General features: G+C 41.5%; 1 protein-coding gene across 3 annotated transcripts in view; it reads right to left on the bottom strand.

Annotated features, from left to right (window-relative positions):
* The window catches only part of FAM169A (family with sequence similarity 169 member A), a 92,978-nt gene extending 81,082 nt beyond the window's left edge, over nt 1–11,896 (bottom strand). Inside the window, exon 1 of one of the 3 annotated variants that reach the window (XM_066602890.1) lies at nt 11,834–11,896. The gene's annotated coding sequence lies outside the window, so the exon portion shown is untranslated. The other 2 variants (XM_066602888.1, XM_066602889.1) reach the window with 2 other exon arrangements.
* Nucleotides 11,897–15,722: the final 3,826 nt, after the last annotated feature.

Genomic DNA, 15,722 nt, shown 5'->3' with positions numbered 1-15,722 from the left:
GCAGAGGCGATTTTGAGAAAAAAAAAATTGCCACTGCTAACAGCAGCCAACACACAGCTATCAGTGGCCCTAATAAGGACCTTTGGGGGGTCTTGAAGCCTACACTAACTACCAATTCTTTCCCTACAGCAGCTCCGGTACAAACAGCACTGTCCCTCATCTAACTCACACGGCATCTGAGGCGAGCCGCGGGAGGGGCCGACTTTTATGTTCGGGTGACACCTGATCTTCCCAGCCACTCACAGCAGGGGGGTGGTATAGGGCTTGAACGTCACAGGGGGAAGTTGTAATGCCTTCCCTGTCTTTCAATTGGCCAGAAAAGCGTGCTAACGTCTCAGGGAAGGAAGTGAAAGTAACCTGAACACCGCATGGTGTTCGTTACGAATAACGAACATCACGAACACCCTAATATTCGCACGCATATCAAGCTCGGAAGAACACGTTCGCTCATCTCTAGTGCTAACCTATCCGGGGGCCAGGATTTCATACTCTGCCCACCTTGTTGGGTTTTCTCATCTGATGGTATGAACAGTATACAAAGAATGGTGTGATTGAGGAAAAACATCCAGCGAAAAGGGATGCTGTGGGAGTTAACAATTCGTCGATGAAAGGGGTCAGAGGAGGAATCGTTCTGACAAACAGGTGGTGGACAGCTAAATATAACACTGGTGCTCCAACTAATGTGACTGAATGCACAACTTCTCACTCCTTAGCACGGATGGACTAGTAGATGACCAGTTGCAGCGCCATTGGTAAGAGAAACAAAGGCAAGACTCCAGTGGGCAAAAAAGTGCAAAAATTGGATTACTGAGCAGTAGAAAAACATCAACTGAATAGAGGAATCCAGATTTCTGTTGCACCATGCTGATGGGAGGTCAGAATTTGGCATGAGCAGCATGAATTGATGAACCCTTTCTGTGAGCTGCTCAGAGAATGTCTGTACATCCATCCAATTTGTGGAAACAGCAAAAAACTTCCTGTCCACATGGGCCAACTCCGGAAGAATGATTTCATGACCTAGTGGATTCTATGCCAACCTGAATTGCTGCAGTCAAGAAGACCAATGATGGGTGTCTGTAAGAAAGCCACCATTCGGTGTATATGTTCACTACTACTATACACAGCAAATGTAGACAGAACTGAGATCTGCTGTAGTTTCCAACAGAAATACTGCACTGTTGATTTGTATTTTTCTAGAAGTCGGTAGAATGAAGACATAGCATATTCAGAAAGTATTGGTCACAGTTTGGTAACTAATTTATATATGTTGCTCCTAAACTGTCCCTGTCTTTCTTGAAAACATACCTATAGTCTTATTTTTTCACTTATTTGTACATGTAAATGCACAAAGCATTACAATATATCCTATTAGGGGAAAGTGCCATCTTTCTCATCTTCCAGTCCACCTTTTCCTTCCTGTATATGTTCAGAAACATCCTAAAGGTACTTTCACATGGACGAAATTAGCCTGCAGGACGCGCCGCAAATTTAGGTAAATTCCACACCAAAATCCACACAGCTGTGGATTTTCAAGTGGAATTAAAAATGAGTTTAATTCTACTGCCAATTAGGTATCAAAATCCGCAATGAGACATGCAGATTTTGGTGTGGAAACTGCAACGGTGGATGAGGTGCGGCTTTGGGTGCGTAATGCGGGATAATTCTGGCCCCTGTGAAAGCACCCCTAGTCACCAAGCACATTTTCAGTAAGAAGCAGTTAACACTAGACAAAAGAGGGGGAAGAAGGAGTTCTACTGCTGCCTTCCTACTTCAACCCTTAGGTGAGACTGTATGCTGTGAGAGGGTAGAGGGAGCAGCAGGAGAGGGAATCAGAGTACACAGCACAGCACTGACATCACACCAGGAAGAGCCTGCACACTTATTAAGCGTGGAGTGAGAAAATGTACATTTACAGAAAGCAACAGACGGAACAAAAGACCAGAAAGAAGCAAGCATTTCTGGCTGCACTATATATAATACATACCAACTTTTTTGGCTAACACTTGGTAAACTTTGACTTGGGGTATGTTTACACGGACCAATTATCGTTCAAAGAAGTAAAGGAGAGAAAAAAAAATAAAATAAATAAAATAAAAATAAAAATTGATGGATCGTTCAAATTTGAATTGTTCCTTTCGTCACAGTGAGGGTTCTCAGGTAACTCTAAAACGTAACTTTTAATTACAGTCTTACATAAAAAGGATTCTGTTTAGTCAAAGTCCTAGCTTACAGACACACAAACAAAAAATGTTAAAATGTCTAACCCCTAGCAACTTCTGGGGAAAGAACAGCCAATGAGCCACCCTTGAAAAAAGTGTATAGTTACACAGTATCGGGAAATCAGGAAATCCCGATACTTCTCAAGTTTAATATCGTATACAACTTGAGACAGATTATTTAAGTTTGGCTCAGTGGAACTAGCTAGATTGTTCCCATCATAGTGAACAGATAGTACAGCTATTCAATGAAGATAAATGCTGTTAATTTCATCAGCAGGCCGTGGTTGTGTCTCTTGGATGGAATGAGATACACTTTTTAAGGCTAGTCGAAGAAGAGAAAAATTTAAAGCTGACAATCGTCAATCGTTATGGCTCAACATGGCGTTCTTATAAGCCAATGTATGGCCACAGAGTGCAGTGCATCAACTGCTGAAAAATGCTTAACTGGGTTTGACGCGTTTCCGCTACGATAAACGCAGCCTCATCAGGAACCATCAATTATGGATCAATAAGTCAGCTATAAAGAGATCGGTAAGTCCCGAAAACGAGACTCACCCCTCTTTAAATAGAAGGAAAGTGGACTGTTCTGCCAACTAATGAGAACAAATAAGTCCGCTTCCTGACAGAAAATAAAACTGCAGGATTGAAGATTGAGAGGTAAGTCCCAAGGTGGGGAGATACCCTGCATTCACTCAGAGGAGATAGACGATCCTATCACTAGGTTAGAAAAGATAAGCCCAGTTTCCCCCAGAAAAGATTTTTCAGGAACAAAATTTAAAAAAAATGGCAGCAACTAGCCTCAGTGGTAGGCAGGTAGCTATTGTACATAGTACATAAAGGATATGTACTGCTAACTGGGCAGCATATTAACTATATGCGTATAAACCCATTTAACGTAGAACATGGGGATGTTTTGGAAAGTGTAAGTAATTACCAGTAATGATTTTCTCTCAATTAATAGGAAACCAACCATCTAACATTTTTGACGTGGGACCATCTCCACATCTGGTGGAAGTAACTTCATCAGTATCTATTTGGGCCCTTATTAGACGATTAATAAGTCCGACACCTCAGTAAGATGAAATGATATCATCTTTATTGTAGCATTAACATATTTTGGACTTTTGTGTACTATTTTAATACTATAATAAAGAAAAAATAAGTTTATTGCAGAGGTGAATAATTTTCCTATCTTCTATGTTCCCTTGGCAGATTACCGGAAGCTGTCTGGGCACTCTGTGGATTATTGGCTGGATGTTGGTGAGCTCTGTGCTTTCTTTGGGATTTATTATCCAATTTAGCAGGAACCCAGGGACACTGAAAGGGGGTTTCCAGGGTTAAGAAAAATGTTATACGCCTTTAAAATGAAGAAAAAATTGGATCCGGTGGGTCAACATTCAGCGATGCAGCCCCAGTGCCCCCCGTTGAAGGCCATGGGGGAGGATGCCATAAATCCCGCTCACTACAATGAAACATCTGACTAGTACAATAAATGAAATCGGACGAGGTCATGTAGTGATAGAACCCCTTTGGAAAAACCTTTGTCAATTACCGATGAAGTAAGATTATGTTGTGATCTCCTTTACCCTTTCCAATCCACTGCCTGACGTCTTAAGACATTATGATTTAAGGCTCTACAGCTCCGATGTTGGAAGATGTCCGTCGGGGTTCTCTTACTGTATATTGCCAGACACTCTGCTGTCGGAGCCTATCCAACGTGTCACCTCATGCAGTACTGGCTTTAGCCAGGATATAGCGTCGTTGTATAATGGCAGAAAAAGAGTAAGCCCCTTAGGAAAACCAGGATACAAATTGGATTGGAAAGGGTTAAAATATGGCTGGTTTAACCACCATATAAGAGCTCAGAGATTAACACCCAAATCTCCCCCTCCCCCTTTTTATATGCCTACAAACCATTGGTTTCATAAGTAAATATTTACAAACACTGTTAGAGGAAGAATGGCACATCACATTCCTAGAAGCCATAAATCTACTTATCACCGGCAGGGGACAAACATCAGCCTTGGTACGCTACTTTCATGCATCCCTAGATTATAATGCCACTTCAGCAGGCCCTGCAGCCTGGACCCAGATCTTTTTGAGATGGAGTATTCACTCAAAACGTTCCTATCAACTCGGCACACGGAAATGACCTTAAAGATTGTTTTGTAGATCCTATATCTCTTCATACAGAGGGTACAAAATGGGAATGTTTCAGTCAGGCCACAGTTTTAAATATGTTGAACCTCAGATATAATTCACTGTCTTTCGTGGTGTATAGTGATCCAAACTTTTTGGGAGCAAGTGGTGAAGTTTATTACAAGTCATCTAACTGAAGGCTGTATTACACGGAACAATAACACTGTGCAACAAATTTTTTTAAAATTTTCGTAACAGAAAGTAATTGATATGTTGCTGTAAAATTAAAACATGCTGATTACACTGGTAAAACTAAATAATAGCAGCACGTCTCATTTTCAAGTTATTTAACCCCTTAGTGACCAAGCATATTGGTTTTTGTTGTTTTAAAAAATCATAACTCCTTTATTTATCCATCGATGTCGCTGTCTGAGGGCTTGTTTTTTGCGGGACGAGTTGTATTTTACAATGGTGCTATTTAATGTACCATATAATGTACGGAAAAACTATTAAAAAGTTTTTAAGTAGAGTAAACAAAAATTTTTTTAATTCTGCCATCTTTGGATGCGTCTTGTTTCTACGGCCTAAAAACTGCAACAACAATGACATGATAACTTTATTCTATGGATCAGTACGATTACTAAGCTACCAAACATATGTAGTTTTTTTTTTGCTGTACTAATTTTATTTTTTTTCAAAGGCATTTAATTTTTTTTTTAATTATTTTCTGCTGCCATCTTCTGCGTGCAATAACTTTTTTATTTTTCCATCCACGTAGTTGAGTGAGGGCTCATTTCTTGCGGGATGTCCTGTAATTTGCGTTAGTACCATTTTGGAATACATACGACTTTTTGATCACTTTTTATTGCATTTTTTTCTTGGAGACAGAAGGACCAAAAAAAACGCATTTCTGCAGTTCTTAATTTTTTTTTTGGACAAGGTACACTAGGGGGTAAATAATGCGTTACTTTGATAGATCGGATTTTCATGGATGCACCGATACTACACATGTATTTGTTTTAAGATTTTGATTCTTTTATTTAGTCTAACCAACGACCTGTAAAAACACAGCTCATTAATTACAACTTACTGGTGGATGATCCACAGTGTTTCTGCCAAGTGGAAACATACCCTATATGTTACATAAACCTACCCTTATAGTGTTCAGTCAGTGCGCAGTGTGTAACAGTGATCGCAAAATAGTTGCATAATAACAACAAAAGTTGTTATTTTTTTTATTAAGTAAGGTTAATGGCGAGCCTACTGGATTAATTGTATAGGCAGATTTCCAGAAAATACAATATAACGGTAATTGGATTACATTATTCCCCATAACTGGAAAACCTTACGTGGTAGAAAAAAATGGATATTATATTTGAATTCAGCGCACTAAAGTTACTATAAGCCACCTGTCTGCTTATCTGTTACAAAAATTGAGTTGCACAGTGTTATCATTTAAAATATCGTTCAAAGGAGCAAAAATGGACAATAAATCGTTCGCTTTTCATTTATCGTTCATTTTATGCAAGCATAAAAATCATAGTTGACACATTCAATAATTATTCGGTTTAAATACTAATTGTTCAGGCGGTTTTATTTACTCATACAAAAGTGAAGGACTGAACTATTTCTGATTTTAACTAGCCAATGATGTATCATGAACGAACTCTGACATTGTTCACGTGTTCAAACAACAAATCGGCAAGTCTAAACAGACCCTAACTTTGTGTCTTTTTATGTTCAAAGAGGACCTTCCCGATGGTTAATCCTAAACTATAGATGTAGCTGGAAATCTAGAAAACTACTATACTTGGTATTCATAGCAGCAAGAAAAGCCATCCTTGCAGGAGTGGATCACGCCGCCCTGCAGATTATTTTGGGATAAGCTGTCCTTCCTCTTCAGGATGGACTGTGTGACATACTCTATTCTTAAAGAATCCAGGGTTGAGAGATTCTTTGAGATCTAGGAGAGCTTTATCTTTTGCCACACAACATGGTACCTAAATGGAGAAACAAAGGTGACCCATTGAGTTAAATAACAAGTAAGCATATTAGCGGGTCACAGGGCAACCATCTCCCAACCCACCCCCAAACCACCTTTCTCCTCTGGCTCTCCCATACTTTTTTCTCTGGTTCTTCTATTTTGCTAACTTGGTTAATTTGTTACTTTGTATTATTTTAAGGCTGATTTACACGCAACGACTATCGCTCAAAATTTGTCCAAACAACGGCTTTTGAGCAATAGCTGTTGCGTGTAAATGTGCGTCCTTCATGCACTTACTGTGCACTCTTCGTCCATCGCTGAGTTCAACTCAGCATAGAAGCCATTGTCGCGGATAAGAGGGACGGCATGCTGTGTTCTCCGCAGGCAGCACTGATAGCATTGTATGTAGTCTGCTGCCCACCGCAGAACAAAAGCGATGTGTTTAGAGAACAAATCCCCTGCTGTTCTCTAAATACATTCAAGTGAAGCAACTGTTAGCTACTTATGGGCGGATTAGCCAATTAGTACCTAATGCAAAATGATCGCTCAAAACTGTCAGTTTCTGATCTGTTTTTGAGCGATCATCTTTGCGTGTAAATGGACCTTTACTCAACCCCATTTATCTAGGAGCAGAAGATGATGCACTTCTGAACTCCTGTTCTTTTCTTTTATGAAGGTATCTCTGTCAGAATAATCATTTGTATGTATTTGTATGTTTATGGTGTTTATTTAGTTCTATTTAATAAAAACAGTTAAATACATTTTAACCTGCTTGAATTCCTTACTGTCAGGAGTTGAGAAACACTTCTTAGCTGTATACACACGGCCAGGTCGGTTTCCCCAGGCGGGATCCCGCAGTGGAATCCGACCCTGTGCCCAGCCGGTGACCCCCGAGTACCTGTCTGGATTCTTTTTCTTCTGTGCTGCGGATTTGCTGGCCAGCGTCCTGGCGCACATGCGCAGTACAGATAATGCCACGCCATCATTAGGTGATGACGCGGATCACGCAGCCTTTCCGCAATGACGATTTTGGAAGGGCGGCAGGTAGGATGGCTTCCACTGACTTTAATAGAAGCTGTCCGCACGGAGTCCAGCTCAAAATAGAGCATGCTGCGATTTTTCATCCCACAAGCGGAAAATCGCAATTGCTTTCCACTCATGTGCATGAAAACCTGCTTGTACATTGCATGCTTATGGCAGGTATTTGCTGCGGAATCCGGAGGCGGATGCCCGCTCCGGATTCCGCAATGCAAATCCAGCCGTGTGCATTGCCATTTTTCGCCGTTTTTTTTCTCAGAAAAGCAAAAAATGGAAACAAAAAAGTTAATGAAGAGAAAAAAAATATTTTAAAAAATCATGCTCTCGTCATGTGGAAAAAAACTGCTCAATTTTTAGGTCTGCCTGTTTTGTTTCTATCTCCGCAACTGTGTCTCGTTACAGCCACATGTAAGTTCAATCGGGGAAACCAGTGGCCATTGAAAGCCAAGAGTAAAAATTCTAATTGCATTTTTCATGCAGTAATAAGCATGGGAAAACTGTTAAGTGCTTCTTTTAAGAGAATCGGACATATTAAAGGGACTGTCTTATCATGAAAACTCCTTGTGAAAATAAATCCATCATAGTGATCAGCTGATTACTGCAGGACCGGCTTCTGAAAGCCCACCCCCATTAGCTATTATTGCGAGGGCAAGTTGCAGCCACGAAGGGTAAATCTAGTATTTCTCAGTTCTCCTCCTCCTCTGGAGTACTACCTGGAAAGGCGGCTCAGTTTTAGACATTCACTTGTCAAGGCAACATGTTATTCAAAAATGGGCTTACGAAGCGCTTCAATGACTACTACCCCCTTCATTCTTTGTAATACTGCATGAATACCACATAATACTCCAAAAATTACTACATCACATGGGAAATTGGGATAGTAAGATGTCTTAGTAATAGTACCAGTTAGTTATATTCCACCTGTAACGTGTCTATATGCTATATATACAATGCCAGTGTAATAAGCTGTGGACACAGGAACACTTCTATATCCGCTGACAATTTATTACATTGTGACGTAGGAGCACTTCTATATACAATTAAAGAATTCCAGTGTAAAAAGCTGTGGGCATGTAGAAATACTTCAATATACAATGCCAGGCTATACATAATGCCAGTCTAATAAGGTGCAGGATGGATAACACTTTTATGCATAATGATAAAATTGCAGAGTAAAAAGCAGCAGCCAGATAGGAGCACTTCAATATACGGTGCCAGTGTAATGAGCTCTGGAACACGTCTACATACAATGCCAGGGCAATACGTTGTGGACGTACACTATTATATATACACTACCAGTGTAATGAGTTGTGCAACACACAGGAACACATCTACATATAATACCAAGGCAAGAAGTTGCGCACATACATGATCACTTTTACACATCATGCCAGTGTAATAAGCGGTGGACACATAGAAATGCTTTCATATACGATTCCAGGGCAAAAAAACTGGATATATACAGTAATGCTTCTATATATACTGCTAGGGGTACAAACCATCGCAACATAGCAACGCTTCTATATGAGTTACTGATGTGATGTACTGTAGGCATATATGAACACTTCTATGTACAATATCAGTGTAATAATCTGTGGTCACAAAGTAACACTTGTATATATGATGCCAATGCAACAATCTGTGGGCACATAGTAACACTTGTATATATGATGCCAATGCAATAATCTGTGGTCACAAAGTAACACTTGTATATATGATGCCAATGCAATAATCTGTGGGCACATAGTAACACTTCTGTACATTATTCCAATGTTATAATCTGTGGGCATACAGTAACAGTAGTATGTATGATGCCACTCAATAAACTCTGGGCACATACTAACAACTACACATCATGCCAGACTAAGTAATGATATGTGGGCACATAGTAACACTTCTACTTTATATGATACAAATGTATCACGTTGGGGCCATATCTAATACTTCTTTACATTATACCAGGGTAATGATATGTGGATACATAGTAGCATTTGTATATATGATGGCAGTGCAGTAGGTTGGGGGCAGATAGTAACACTAATATGTGATGCTACTGCAATAAGCTATATGCACATAGTAACACATATATGATACCAGACTGAGTAATGATCAATGGACACATAGTAGCACTTTTACATATGATGACCTATCTAATAAACTGTGGGCACATATAAACAATTCTGCACACAATACCAATGTAAGGATCTGTCAGCACATAGTACCATCTTTATATACAGTGTAATACCAATGGGCACATATACATTTCTGCACACAATACCAATGTTGTGATATGTGGGCAAATAGTAACAATTTTATTTGTGATGCTAGTGCAATAACCAATAGGTACTTAGTAACACATATATCATACCTGACTTGAGTAATGATCAGTGAGCACATAGCAGCACTCCTTTAACTTATATATTTGCCCACAGTTCATTAGGCTGATAAGTACTTTTGCATTATACCAATCTAAGGATCTGTGGGCACATATATGATACCAAAGTGGTGATCTACGGACACATAGTAACACTTCTATATACAGTATAATACCAATGTACATTTCTGCAAGCAATACCAGTGTTATGACCTTTGGGCACACATAAGCACTTGTATATAGGATGCCAGTGAAATAGGCTGTGGGCATATAGTAACACTTTTTATATGTGATGCCAGTGCAACAAGCTATAGGTATTTAGTAACACATATATGATACCAAGTATCATATCAGTAACAGTAGTATGTATGATGCCACACAATAAACTCTGGGCACATACTAACAACTACACATGATGCCAGACTAAGTAATGATATGTGGGCACATAGTAACATTTCTACATTATATGATACCAATGTATCACGTTGGGGCCATATCTAATAATTCTTTACCTTATACCAGTGTAATGATATGTGGATACATACCGGTAGTAGCAATTGTATATATGATGGCAGTGCAGTAGGTTGGGGGCAGATAATAACACTTATATGTGATGCTACTGCAATAAGCTATAGGCACATAGTAACACATATATGATACCAGACTGAGTAATGATCAATGGGCACATAGTAGAACTTTTATATATGATGACCAATCTAATAAACTGTGGGCACATATAAACAATTCTGCACACAATACCAATGTTGTGATATGTGGGCAGATATGTGTGATTGTTCTCAGTGAGAGATAGTAACACTTTTGTATGTGATGCCAGTGCAATAAGCTATAGGTACTTAGTAACACATATATGATACCAGGCTCGGGTAACGATCAGTGAGCACATAGCAGCACTTCTTTAACTGATATCAACCTAATGAACTGTGAGCAAATAGTACTAGTAATAAGTACTTCTGCACTATACCAATGTAGTGATCCGCGGGCACATAGTAACACTTCTATATACAGTATAATACCAATGTACATTTCTGCAAGCAATATCAGTGTTATGATCTGTGGGCACACATAGGCACTTGTATATAGGATGCCAGTGAAATAGGCTGTGGGCATATAGTAACACTTTTATATCTGATGCCAGTCTCTGGGCAGCGGGCAGCTGTTCCCTAGTAATACATATTTATAAACATCTATTATATAAAAGCCTCCAAAGTCAAAACAAACATCTACATGTTTTAAGAAAACACAAACAAATAAATGCTTCCCGTGATCCCAGCCTGTGCCCATGTCATGGCATCTGTACAAGGTAAAGTCTCAGTTCCATCCTACAAAGGACATTTATCTGCCTGCAACATTTCTAAGATGGAGGTTGTGGATCCGGCAATGTTTGCACAATACAACAATATTACAAAAGCCAAAAAATGAGAAAATGCGAATCAGACTAAAATGCTGATACAACAAAAGCTCTAAAGCGCCCTGCCGGCAGCACCACACCCACATGTATGATGTATGTACCCATGATGCAGACATGCACATGCATGATAGAGGGAGACTACATCCGTGCACTAGCCACAATGCCCAGCAGTACCCTGGCAGAGCAGCGGAGGTGGCATTCTCTGCACACAATAATCATCCATATAACACATGACGCCACCTGCCCCATCACTGATTGGATTTCCTGCCCATCAGCCTCCTTACCTTCTGCCCACCTAATATGGAATAATGGGCACCGGAGCCGTGTGTGCCCGGGGTGAGGCGGGGATTAGGAGGTGGGCGCTGCTGCCGATGAGCCACACTGGGGCATCACTCACCTCCACAAGGACTGTCCTCCGATGCTGGGGATGATTGGCACTGCCTGCTGCCCCTTCCCCTCTGACGTTACGGCGCACTGCCCCCACTAGCGCTTATGTAACGTATCGCCGGCAGCGTGTCACCGGGGACATCACCGGAGAGGAGGGGAGAGATGTGCATAGTCCATGAGCCTGATGTCCCGGCCTGTTAGCGGCCAGCAGCGGCTTCTCTGCGCGCACTAATGCCCACACCTAGCGGCTGTCCATTGCTCACCTTATATCCAGTCTGAAGGCTTCTGCTCTGCTATTCCTTCCCTCTGCTCCTCCAGCCCCACTGACCACCAAGGAATGAATGACTACATGTGTACTTCCAGCGCAGGCCACTAGAGGGAGCTTCCTGCATGGAAATTCATACAACTTCGCTTGAGTTCTGTGATCCCTGTATAAATCCGTATGCAGGGAGCTCCCCCTAGTGGTAAATACTGTATTTGCAGTGAGCTCCCCTAGTGGTTAAATACACTATGCTACCAAAAGTAAATGGACACCTCAACAGGAATCAAAAGTACAACATTCAATTCCAAAAAAGTTGGGACGCTGTGAAGTTGCTCAACAGTGCTGGGTCTTCTTTGCTGGATTTTTCGTTTCATGATGCGTCAAATGTTTCCTCTTGGTGAAAGATCTGGGCTGTAGGCAGTCAGTTCAGCAACCGGACTCTTCTTCTGCAAAGCCATGCTGTTGTGATGGATGCAGTATGTGGTTTAGCATTGTCTTGCTGAAATATGCAAGGCCTTCCTTAAGGGTGAATGCGCACGGGCGGAAATTCCTCAGCAGGATTTCCCACAGAATTTCCGCCTGTGCACGCTGCCATTGTATTGCATTAATTTATGCAATCCTATGCAGATGGCCGCGATTTGACCATGTGAAAACTCACGCGGTAAACAAATCGCGGCATGTCCTGTTTCTGTGCGAGCCTCGCAGAGGCCAGCACAGAAACGTCACCACTGACGCACCGGCTCTGCTCTGTGCATGTGCCGGCTGGGCGGCAGCTAGCACATAGCAGAGTGGAGGAGGAGACACTGCAGGAGGTGAGCCGCGGGTCACTGCTGGGGCACGGGTCGCATCCCGCTGCAAGAATTCTTGCAGCGAGACCTGACCCTGCCGTCTGCTTGAGCCGTGAAAGAGGTGTTGTCTGGATGGGAGTAAATCATTGTTGGTAATCGTGAACTTATCGCTCAGTGTCTAAACATAACTATAGGCCAGCGAGCTGACATTGACTTTTATGTTGGCTGAAGTTGAACAACAAACAAGAAGCACATGATTCTCATTCGTCGTTCAGTCATTGGCTCACGTTTAAACTGAATGATTATCGTTCACTTTCATTCATTTGAATGATTTTTGGAATGATCAGGGTTCCCTCTAAACGCACCTTAAGCTACCTACATCATAGGCACTAATGCAACCTTATACCATCAGAGATGCTGGCTATTGAAGAGTGCGCTGATAAAAGGCTGGGTGGTCCGGTATTACTACAGCATGTGTCCATTGAAAAACATTGCCATTTAGCATGTGTCCACGAAAGCGTATTTAAGAAATAAATAAATAAACAATGTCAAAAAAAAAGAAAAAACAAAAACAAAAAGAAGCATTGGCATTTCAAGATGATGGAAATTGCCTAGCTCTTTCATTCTAAATATGGTAGAATGGAAATTCAGCATGTTTTCTTCCACCAGTATTCACACAAGTGGCCGGGTAACAAAGTCTGTGATGTGCCACGCATTTTTCAGAGTATTTCGTTTTTTTACGTGGCCCCAATGGGATTCGATACGCTGGGTGTGGGCACCTGTCAGTGGGTCGACTAAATTTTTAGAATGATTCACCATTTGAGTGTAATTAGAACCCGCTCACAAGGATATGTTCCTATAAGCTTTCTACTGGTCTGAAATTGTCGTAGTACCCATAGCACAAAATTCGAACATACCGAATTTGATCAACAGCCATGATCTGAGCAGTCAGATTGATCTGAAAGCAGTCTCTTTTGCCCCTAGCTATCAATCACAGCTGAGCTCTTATTTTACCACAGTAACTTCTGACCTCTCATTGTACCACAGACACATGTAGACACATGCTTTAGTAATACCCAATCTACTTAACTTTATTCCATAATCTAGTTATTAAAAATGATCGTTCGATACCTTTTTTCTTCCTTTCATTCCTCTCAGCCTCTATTTCCACGAGCTGATATACGCTATCATCTGGGGCGTAGAAGCTCATGAACAGGCACACAAATCTGACGTTGGCATGGGCCCCAGCGGAGGTCACCATGCTGTCGCCCCTTTCCCCTCCCTCCCCATCGCAGGCTCACCTCTGCAATGGTTCTTTGCAATGGGAGGGAGCGGGGGTGGAGTTAAGCTACTAAACTCCCTTCCACCTCAGGCAGCTGCCATGGGCTCCCATAGGAGCCTATGTAGCGGCCGACATATTCCAGCCTAAAAGATAGTTCTAGGACTATCTTTTGGGCCCGACGTAAAAACACCCAGCGCTATATTGGCCCGGCCAGGCGCCTTTATGTCTCAGGAATACGGCCATGTGATCTGATACATTGGAATCCAATGCATCAGATCACAGCATATATCGACCGGCCGATATACGCTCGTGGTAAAGAGCCCTCATACATAACATTGTAGAGAGACTACAACCTGTCATTTTAGAAACCAATTTGCCTTTAAATCCCATCACTTTTTTGTTCTATTCAACTGTTGCAATTGAGACGCCAGCAAACTCCAGACCATTTATCTCTTTGAAGGGTCTGCAACTTAATTCTAGCAGATTTCTTATTCCATAATTAACTTTTAAATATCGTATGAAGTCTAAAAAAATATTGATGGAACCCAAACTAGAAAGTTTTGAAGTATATCAAGGAGTTGTAGCATCAGACCAATAGGATTTAGAGAAGGTGAGGTGAGGGAGGGCACGGTCACACAAGCTGAGACCCGCATGAAAAAAACTCGCATCTGCCAAAGAAAGAACTTATGGGTGGCAATGGACGTGGTCATGCGGATTTTCGTCCACACGAGGATGTTTTTTCAATGCGCGGATCGCTGCTCGTCTGACTGAGCCCGGAGAGAGGTGAGAAGGTGGAAAAGAGTTAAGTTGTTTTTTTCATTATTTGTATGTGTCTAAATTATTTTTTTGTTGGGGATGAGGGAGATTATGATTTGTTCAAATATAGTTATGATTAAATGCTTTGTTTAGAAACTAAGGGGTAATTGTATTCAAAAATATTTCAATAAAAATGATCTGACTTTAAACAATTTTGATTCATCTGACAACAGAAACAGTTTTCCAGTTTGCCTCAGTCCATTTTAAATGGGTTTTGGCCCGGAGAAGACGCTGACATTTCTGGATTGTGCTTATATATGACAACTGCTTTGCATGCTACAGCTTTAACTTGCATTAGAGATGAGCGAACGTACTCGTCCGAGCTTGATACTCGTTCGAGTATTAGCGTGTTCGAGATGCTCGTTACTCGAGACGAGTACTACGCGATGTTCGAGTTACTTTCACTTTTATCTCTGAGACGTTAGCGCACTTTTCTGGCCAATAGAAAGACAGGGAAGGCATTACAACTTGCCCCTGCGACGTTCAAGCCCTATACCACCCCCCTGCAGTGAGTGGCTGGCGAGATCAGGTGTCACCCGAGTATATAAATCGGCCCCTCCCGTGGCTCGCCACAGATGCATTCTGACAGAGATCAGGGAAAGTGCTGCTGGTGCCGGAGCTGCTATAGGGAGAGCGTTAGGAGTTATTTTAGGCTTCAAGAACCCCAACGGTCCTTCTTAGGGCCACATCTGACCGTGTGCAGTACTGTTGAGGCTGCTTTTAGCAGTGTTGCACAATTTTTTTTTATTGTATATCGGGCGTGCAGAGCATTGCGTCTGCAGTCTGCAGTCATTGTACAGAGTATAGGGCCAGTACTGGTGAGGCAGGGAAAGAGATATTCAGGCTATATAGGCAGTGGGCTTTTTCCAAAAAATTGGGGAAAAATACTATATTTGGGCTGCCTGTGACCGTCTTCAGGTTACTGCGTGTCTGCTGGGGGTAGTAGTCCTAATTAATACGCAGCTAAGCGTTACAGCAGGCTTGCGCAAAATTGTTTCCTGGAT

Source organism: Eleutherodactylus coqui, chromosome 5 (genome assembly GCF_035609145.1).
Source record: "Eleutherodactylus coqui strain aEleCoq1 chromosome 5, aEleCoq1.hap1, whole genome shotgun sequence".
Lineage (NCBI taxonomy): Eukaryota > Metazoa > Chordata > Amphibia > Anura > Eleutherodactylidae > Eleutherodactylus > Eleutherodactylus coqui.
The sequence above is the reverse complement of the archived record's forward strand: the minus strand, read 5'-3'. Positions and strand labels throughout refer to the sequence as shown.